The 9,881-nt window shown below is 36.7% G+C and overlaps 1 non-coding gene across 1 annotated transcript; it reads left to right on the forward strand.

Annotated features, from left to right (window-relative positions):
• Positions 1-551: 551 nt before the first annotated feature.
• Positions 552-707, forward strand: LOC122663446. Its single transcript, XR_006333118.1, has one exon. It is a non-coding gene; the product is annotated as a U4 spliceosomal RNA (small nuclear RNA).
• The last annotated feature ends 9,174 nt before the right edge of the window (positions 708-9,881 follow it).

Below are 9,881 nucleotides of genomic sequence, written 5' to 3' on the forward strand. Positions count from 1 at the left end.
AGCATCTACTTTTGGTTTATCTTGAATCCTATTAGACAGGATAGAAAGCAACAGCAGATTTCTAAAAGATTGTTGAACCAGAGACCCATATATGCCGAGTGATCTAACATTTTGAAGTAGAATCTTTACCATAGTTCCTTTTCTCCCTTTTTACAGAGAATATGATAAAACTAGAAGATAATTGGATAAAATGGATAGATCAAAAGGCCTTGCATAATCCGCTTAGCCTTGTCTGGCGAGCTAAAACTTTTCTTCCCTTGTGTTTTCCATGCTGCGTAATTGAACGCCTATGAAATAGCTCAGGGCGTGCACCTTCACTGGAGGAGCTACTTTCACCTTTCCTTTTCTTAATTAAGCAAGCAAATGTTAGTGTCTTAAAACCACAAGAAGAGAGGGTTTCACTTTAGTGAAAGTATTAATTTCCTGTTGGCCAAAAGACTTAATTAGTTTAATATTTTGAGAACATTAGTTTAGTCCCACATCGGATGCAAAGAGGATGAGATGGGAGGAAGATGGGTTACAAAAGGAGAGATTGGCAAGGAGGATTGGTCATCTTTGCGCTTGGGGCAATGACGCAGCTAGTGAGGTAATAACCGAGGCGCGTCAATTGCTGGTTGAAAACTATTTCCAAACCCCCTCCTCGGCCTGGGTTTCGCCCATGGCCGTCGAGAATTTCTGGAAAGGCTCCCTTTAACTAGGGCAAGGCCTCACAATTCGTATAGTTTAAATTCTTAGTTAGGATGTCTGCAGTAAAGATTGTCTGAAAAAAGTTGTGAATCTGTTAAACGGATCTGTCTCAGCTGCTCCTGATTGTAAATCATATATTTTAAATTGACCGGATATTATCCAATCTATGGATTCGGATTACATCCTTAAATATAGGGGTGCAAATGAATAGTCGTATCCCTATCCGATAGGCTATAGTTATCCTAAAAGTTATATTTATATGTAAACGGATAAAATATTTGATCCGAATCCGTTCGAAAATTAATCAAATGCGGATGTACATCCGCGGCTATATACTAACATGTAGCTGTGGTTTTTCTCAACCGCGGTAGAACGTTAGCCATCTTGCTAATCAAAGTTGAACACGTATATTTATTTATGGCCTTGTTTATAAATAACCAAGACTAATGATGAAATTTCAAGAATAAAAAAACCCACCCAACTTTTCACTTCCCGCCGTTCTACTTCATTTATCAATTTCTTTTTAACAAGCGCAGGAGAGGAGGAGGAGGATTAAGGAAGAAAAAGAGGAAGAAGAAGAGGAAGAAGAAAAAGAAGAGGATCGAGGAAATCGATCAGGTAAGGAACTTTTACGGTAAGTTGTTTTTTTTTTTTTAATCTCCTGACCTCTCTTTCTCTCTCTCTCTAACCCTTGATTTCATTTCTATAAACGCTGCTTGGTAGGGGCTGCACGCAGAAGGATCGAGGAAATCGATCAAGGTCGAGCACTTTCACAACAAGTTTTTTTTTTTTAATCTTCTGACCTCTCTCTCTAATCCTTGATTTCATTTTTGTTTACATGTGGTTGTTTGGCAGGGGCTGCACACAGAGTCTGGGTAGAGGGTGGGTAGTGAGAACCGGAGAACAAGACTATAAGTTTGTGTTTTTTTTTTTTAATTCTGACCTCAAGTTTTTTTAAAAAAAATTTTTGACCTCTCTAATCCTTGATTTCATGTCTTTTTTACAGGTTATTGTGCAGGGACTATGCGTAGACTGTGGACAGAGGTTGGGGTGATGAGAACCGTGGAAGAAGATGGAGGTGGGTCGGGGTTGCAGCGGTGTGAGGGTGGGCTTGCAAAGTTGTCGAAAGAGGGGATGGGTGCGTGGGTGAGAGTAGGGGAGGGGAGTACAATGAAACATTGGTGGGGTTGCTAGGGTGGGGTGTGGAGGCAGAGGGGTACGCAGGAGTTGGGTATTGCCGGAGAGAAACCTGCCCCTATCGGAGCTGGTAGGGGTGGGGTTTTTTTTATTATTAAAACATTGATATATAGCCGCAGTTTTAGAAACCGTGGCTGATGTTATTATATTAAAAATAGTTTTTGAAAATAAAAACTTTTAATAATTAATTACATTTCATGTAGAAATGCATGCAGTGATTTATGGCTACGGTTTTCCAAAACCGTGGCGAAAAACACAATACACACGCGGATCTTAAAATCGTGGCGATAGCCCATTTTTCAAATACGGTAGTACTTTCGGCCGCGGATGAGCCGCGGTTTTAAAACCGTGGTTAAAAACCTTTTGCCGCGATTTTTGGATCAATAGCCACGGAAAAAACCGCGGCTAAATAACACATATTTTGTAGTGAATTTGGGAAGATATGCTTTCGTCATCGGTCATTTCAAAATTCAAGAAATTTGCAACCACATACTTCTTGCTTCCTGCATCATCAAGAGTATACTTATTGCATAAGGCGTTCTAGATCATATATGCATACTCGTATGAGTTATACACATTGTATAGATCAATGGAAAGCGCATTCAATATCCGATTTTTACACTGAAAGTCGGCTTGAATCCATGCAATCCGTTTGACATCTTCTTCCAGAACCTCACTTTGTGGTGGTTTGGGATCCGTCAAAGCAAAAGCAACCCCTATTTGGGTTAAAGCAAAAAGAAGCATTTGGCTCCATCTCTTGAAATTTTGCCCATTGAACTATTCGATCTTGTCGAACTCTCCAACAATACTCATCTTCTCCAATGCTGGTTGAAGAGTGGTAACAGCAGGAATCACATTAGTTGGAATCGGATCAACATTGGATGTGTCCTTTTGACCAAGTGTATCTTGTCCAGCCATAGTCTTATATCTGTTTTAACAGTATTGATAATCACTGTTAGAAACAGTCAATACCGATTAAAGACCTTAAGAATGTTATAACCAGACTATGGGCAGAACAATATAAAAGTATAAGCAACCGTGCAAAATATAAATGTAAATATCCAAATAAATATACGTACTTGTAACTCGCAGAATATCGCCAAAGAAGACAGAAAGTTGGATCGAGTCGTATCTAGATGACACTTTCCTTAAGGTCTTTAATTGCCCCTTATTAGTGCAGACCGGGTACAGTGCGATTATACCTTCAAGATGAAACGATCCACTAATCACTAAAGGCAGCACTCCCAAAGTGATTATAGAAGGGGTCCGAAAGTTATACTCAACACTCCTCTTTCCAGAGACAGAAAGGACGGACAGAAGCAGAGAAGGAACTTTCTCTGATAGGAACAGAGAAACAGAGAAGCAAACACTCTCCTTAAGTTATAGTAAATGGGTACAGAAGAAGTGAAGTACACCCCTGCCAATAACCTTGTATTTATAGTATACGTAGAGGCAGGTTCTAAAAGATACTATATATTTATAGGCATCCCTGTATACGTACAGGTACTTCAGGTGTCTCCTTATGTATGTACAAGCACCAGTACATACTTGTACAGGTGCTTGGGTGTCTACACGCACATGATGCATAGTATGGAGTTATTAAAAGAACGAATGTATAAAAATAAGATATTTATACATTACCCACACCTGGACCCGGACCCGGACCTGGACTTGGCTCGGCTCAATTCGGCGCGCGTGTGATTTAAAAGCACCCCGGACCAACCCCCACACAAGTGAGAGGACACACTTCTCTCTAAAGAACCCTATGTCCCTTAAGGACTCATGAATACTTATAAGGAAGCTCACATCCTCAAAGCTAACCAATGTGGGACTAAAGATCATTGGTTCTTTTACAAATGCAACTCAAAAAATCGAGGAAAATGAAAACTCAAATTTGAATAAAAGTAGACAATGATAATGACCTTTTAGACAAGTGATAAAGACCTTTTGAATCTTTAGAATAATGATATTGAATTTTTTTTAAATCCAAAATCCAATCCAACAATTTGGTAGGAGATGGAAATGCATCAACAACAAACTGGTTGTCACTCCAAACTGCTCTAATCTTCAACCCAATGCTGGCAGCGTGGTCGATGCCTATACGGATCGAAAAAACGATTGATGTTAATTCGTCAGCAACTTGCAAGATTCCTGTATCAAAAAACGTAAGTCTGCCATCTATCAAAAAGAAACAGGACCATCCTGCTAGGCTTAGCTCCGTTAGACAGTATCCTGCACAGATCAGAACAGGGCAATTGAGCACAGGTAAATTAAAATCATAAGTGGTAAGGGAGCTAGATCCAATTTCATCCATTACAACCGGGGAAGAAAGAGGGTGGGAAAAAAGTCCAACTTATTTCCGTAGGCAAGTAGACAATTGCTTAGCTTCATATTGGACCAACAAGACTAAAATTGCATAGAAAGCATTCGCCCTAGTGTTCTTCATCATATAATCTAAACCGTCTGATGTGTAACTGATTTAGGTGACAGTTTTTGACCTTCAGATTGATTTCTTGGACTTTAGATATCAGAAGCAAATGGTGAATTGATTCAACAAGAAGTAGTTTCACTGGCCGTTACATTTATTTGTAGTGTTGTTTTCATATTTAAAACTTGTGAAAAAGTTCTCTGTCCGGGAGTGTGGCCTATGCCAACACTCCCATGAGTCTATCTCTCTCCTCCCCATGTGAAAAGACACCTCTGCCCCCTTGTTTTAACAAGGAGAGAGATAGACACATGGGAGTGCTGGCGTAGGCCACACTCCCGTACAAAAAACTGCTTCCCTTAAAATTTTGTTAATTCGTTTTCATTCTGCTTTAGTTAGGGGTGTAAGTTTGGCCTTGTTAGACCCAGCCCGCCCTAAGCCCGAAGAGAGCCTGCGCTGGATTTTTCAACCCTGAGAGGGGGTTAGGGTTGGAATTTTCAAGCACGAGGTTAAGGTCAGATTGGGCCAGGGTTGAAGCCTCGGGCTCAGCCTAGCCTGGCTCTGCCTTATGTTAGGTTAAGCTTTACAATTGAGTGTTTACATAGTACAATTTTTGTTTGGTATTTAATTATCTATTGGTTTATCAAAAAAAAGTCTAATTATCTATTGAACAAAGTATTTAAAATTTTAACATTAGACTAAGTTTTTTAACCCAAACAAAAGTCTAATAGTCAATTGAGTATGAAACAAACCAATACTCAATCACATGTTTCTCATTTTTTTAATGCATAGGACGACACAAATGGGAGAAAAAAAAAGGGGTCAATTACGGTAGCAAAAATAGGGCTACTCAGGGCCAACCCAGCCCTTGGCAAAAATCAGGGTCAATCAGGGTCAGGCTGGGCTGGGCTGAGCATGACAGGGTTGGACCCGGGCTGAGATATCTCAACCCAACCTAGGGCTGGCTTGGGCTTGGGCAGAGCTAAGAGGACTTAGGGTTGGATTGGGGTTTTAAAAAATTGGCCCAACCCTGTTTCACCCCTAGCTTTAGTCATCAAAAGAGATGGATCAAATCAACGTTTTCGATTATATATCCGCCATTTTCCCGAAAGTTGGTTAACTTTTTGGGATTAGCATGTAGTTTGTGTGATTATCAAAAAAATCAAGGTTTTAGGTATTGATATCGGCAATGATCGATATTGATACATGATCTCGATACAGATCTGCCAAGGCACCAATACAATATTGACATTTCATTTTTGTTACAAAAATACTTTTTTGATCCCTTATTGGCAGGATATGATTACAATATCAATACCGGTGCCAATACCATGAACTAAATCCTTGGTTTAGGATATTCTATTGGTCTGGAGCACCCCACGCTATTGGCTATAGCACTTAGCTGCTACCAAGGTTATAGGGAATTGATGTCTGTATTAATAGTTTCGGTCCATACTTATACGGTATCGATAAGATTGATTGGAAGCAAGAGTAATTTCAAAACTCAACCATTTCTTGCTCGATTCATTCGATCCGTATTGGTATCGGAATCCATCGATATTGCTATGTATCAGTTTGCAGCAATACCTACATAAACCAAAGCCATGTGTGTAGGTCCGGTTCTATAATGTTTTAGATAAGATTTTTTCTCTCTAGGAGTGTCACACACTAGCCTGAACCAACGAAACTGACCTGAACTAGCATGAAACGAAACTGAAATGACGCTTATTAAATTGGCTTGGTATTGTAGTTTTGCAAAACCGAACCCAAACCAAACAACACCAAAATGGATAAGACACCGACCTAACCTTAGAAACAAGACCCAAACTGATATAACCTGATAAGAAACGATACCAGCCCAAATTTCATAAAAAAAAATACGTCTATTGAGCTGTCAAATAATTTTTATTTCACATTTTTCTTTTCAACGAAAATAAAATCATGTCATTTACCATATATATATATAGTTGAAACAGTGTGTAAGAGAATGACATTTTTCTTTTCAACGAAAAAAAAATCATGTCATTGTAAAAAAAATTTTAATTTGTTTTGGCAAAAGTTTAAAGCATGGTAGTACAATGGGCATATTTAAGTAAAATGTTTGCTTAAATATATAATATATATATTATATATATATATATATATATATATATATATATATATATATATATATATATAGAGAGAGAGAGAGAGAGAGAGAGAGAGAGAGAGAGAGTTATATTTATAGGTATATATATATAAGAGTGATATAAATAATCCAAGAGAAATTAAATAATAAAATAAAATTTTGCTTAAAAATAAAATTATATATATATATATATATAAATATATATTTTAGGCTTATTATTAATGGAATTTTGTTTGATGCTATTGGATTTTATTAATATATATTTTGAAAGGGGGATTCGTTGACATTGAAATCAGATTAATTGGAAATCCAAGAAAAAGATTCCATTTCAAGGGCTCTAATTGCCTGACAATGATATGATCTGAAAAATTGTGTTGGGACCAAGGAAAATGGATAAACCTAGGTCTAAACTATCTAATTTTGAAAGTGGGATCTAAGGACATTGAACGAGGTCAATGAGAGTTTCAGATGAAAAGATTCTATTTCGAGAGCTCTCATTGACTATCAATAATGCGAGCTAGAAAATTTTAAGGGGAGCATGAAAAATTGAAAAATTATTAATAATAATATTATCACTAGTGGCGATTGTACCGTGTGGATAATATATTTTTTAATTAAAAAATAAAATAATAAAAGTATATATATATATTAAGGTATGTCTATTTATAAATATATATATATATATATATATATATATTATGTATATATGTACATAAATGTAAATATATAGTATATGTCATAATATTTATTTGTAAATACATACATATATGACCACGGTTCATAGTAATTGTGAGTAAAGTAACCACGGTTTCTAGAAACCGCTGCTAAAAGGGTGGTATTTAACCGCAATTTCTTGCAACCGCGGCTAAAATAACATATTTGACCACGGTTACGAGAAACCACGGCTAAAGAGTGACATATTACCACTCTTTCTACAAACTGCAGCTAATAGTATGGAATATGCCTACGGTTTCTAAAACTGCGGCTATATAGTGTTTTTTGTAGCGAAAGACCTCCTCCTAAGTGCGGTAAATGAGCTCTTTTTTTGTAGTGACTGATAAGTTTCAAATCTTGGTGGGAAGGTTATCTAAGGAAAATGTTATTCTTCCTGATGTTTTAGTCACAAGTTCCCTTCTTGATAAACTCCCTCCCTCTTGGACTGATTTCAAAAACAATATGAAACACAAGAGAAAGAAATGGACCTTTGAATAGGTTGTGATCAGAATCAAGATCGAGGAAAGGAACAGGAACAAGGACAATGGTGGAAAGCCTCTTGGGTATACTAGACTCAAAGCCAACCTTGTCGAATCAAACAAACAAGGTCATTTCAAAAAAGGTCTTCAAGTCAAGAAATGCAAGAATTTCAAGAAATCAAAAGTGAAGTGCTTTGCATGTGGGAAGCATGGTCATCTCAAGAAAGACTGTCGGAACAAGAAGTACATGAAATCTGAGAAAATGAAGGTTAATTTACTGGAGGAGGACATTTTCACCGCAATGATTACAAAAGTGAGTTTGGTTGAAAAACCAAAAGATTGGATACTTGATACGGGTGCAACTCGACATAGTTGTGGAGATCGCAATGCGTTCGGTATTTACTCTGTTGTTAATTCTGGTGATCAAGTTTTTATGAAAAATTCCCAGTCTTTTAATGTTATTGGTAAAGGAACCATTACCTTGAAGCTTACTTCAGGTAAGACACTTGTCTTGAGGGAGGTGCTTCACGTTCCAGACGTCAGGCGAAATTTGGTTTAAGGTCCACTTCTCAATAAGGCTGGGTTTAAACTCACCTTTGAATCTAACAAACTTGTACTGTTGAAGAATGATGTTTTCATTGGAAAGGGCTATGTGAGTGATGGTCTTTTTGTAATAAGTGTTTTGAACGTAATAAAAGATAAGTCGAGTGCTTCTTCCGTTTATATTGTTGACTCTTTTAATTTGTGGCATAATAGATTAGGACATATTAGTGCTCCTTATATATCTAAATTATGCAAGTTAGGTCTTATAGATAGTCTTGTAAAGCCACCGGTGTCTAAGTGTACTACTTGTGTAGATGTCAAACTGACAAAGAGGCCACATAAGTCAGTAACTAGGCAAAGTGATCGCCTTGACTTGATTCATAGTGATTGGTGTGATTTTAAATCATATGAATCAAGAGGTGGCCAAAGTTATGTTGTTACCTTTATTGATGATTATTCAAGATTTACTATGTTGTATTTATTGAAATCCAAAGATGAAGCAAGTGATGCTTTCATATCCTATAAAAGAGAAGTTGAAAATCAACTAAGGAGAAAAGTTAAAAGTCTTCGAACCGATAGAGGTTTTGAGTATTTTAATATTTTCAAATTTTGTGAAGAGAATGGTATAATGCATGAAACTACAGCTCCATACCAACCACAATCCAATGGAATAGCCGAAAGGAAGAATCGTACATTAAAAGAAATGATGAATTCATTCCTTATTTGTTCTGGGTTAACCCTTGATATGTGGGGGAAAGCTATTCTAACGACTTGCTATATTTTAAATAGAATTCCTCACAAGAAAACTAGTATAGTACCCTTTGAATTATGGTTTGATAAGAAACCTAATTTAAAGCATTTAAGGGTATGGGGCTGCTTGGCAAAAGTATTAATATCTTAGTCAAAGAAAATGAAACTTGGTCCTAAAACCTTTGACTGCATTTTTATAGGATATGCTTTGCATAGTAATGCTTATCGTTTTATGGCTCTTAAAACCATAGATGGTATTTGCGAAGAAAACAACATAATAGAATCTAGGGATGCAGAATTTTTTGAAGATGTATTTTCTTATAAATCCAATGAAATAGATATTACTAATACTAGTGGTGATTTAAATTTCAAAACTGATGTATCAAAGAGTACAGAAAATGATTCTGTTTGTCAAGATGATCCTGTATCTAATGAAGATGATGTAAGTCATTTGAGGAAAAGTAAAAGATAAAGAAAAGCTAAGCACTTTGGTAATGATTGGATTGTTTATTTTATAAACAAGGATCCCAAATCATACAATTGGGTTGCCCATCTTATGGATAAGGACCCTCTTACGTATAATGAGGTAGTAACATCCCGAGATGCCATGTTCTGAAAAGTGGCAATAAAAAGTAAAATTGATTCAATATTATTCAATCATACTTGGAAATTGGTAGACTTGCCACCAGGTTCCAAAGTGCTAGATACCAAGTGGATATTTCGAAAGAAATTGAAACCAGATGGATCACTTGATAAGTTTAAAGCCAGACTAGTAGTCAAAGGCTTTAGACAAAAGAAGAACTGTGACTACTTTGATACATTTGCTCCAGTAGTTAGAATCACCACTATAAGAGTAATGGTGACTGTTGCATCAATTTACAATTTGGTGATACACCAAATGGATGTAAAAACAACATTTCTCAATGGAGATTCATAGGAAGAGATATACATCAGGCAA

Source organism: Telopea speciosissima, chromosome 5, assembly GCF_018873765.1.
Source record: "Telopea speciosissima isolate NSW1024214 ecotype Mountain lineage chromosome 5, Tspe_v1, whole genome shotgun sequence".
Lineage (NCBI taxonomy): Eukaryota > Viridiplantae > Streptophyta > Magnoliopsida > Proteales > Proteaceae > Telopea > Telopea speciosissima.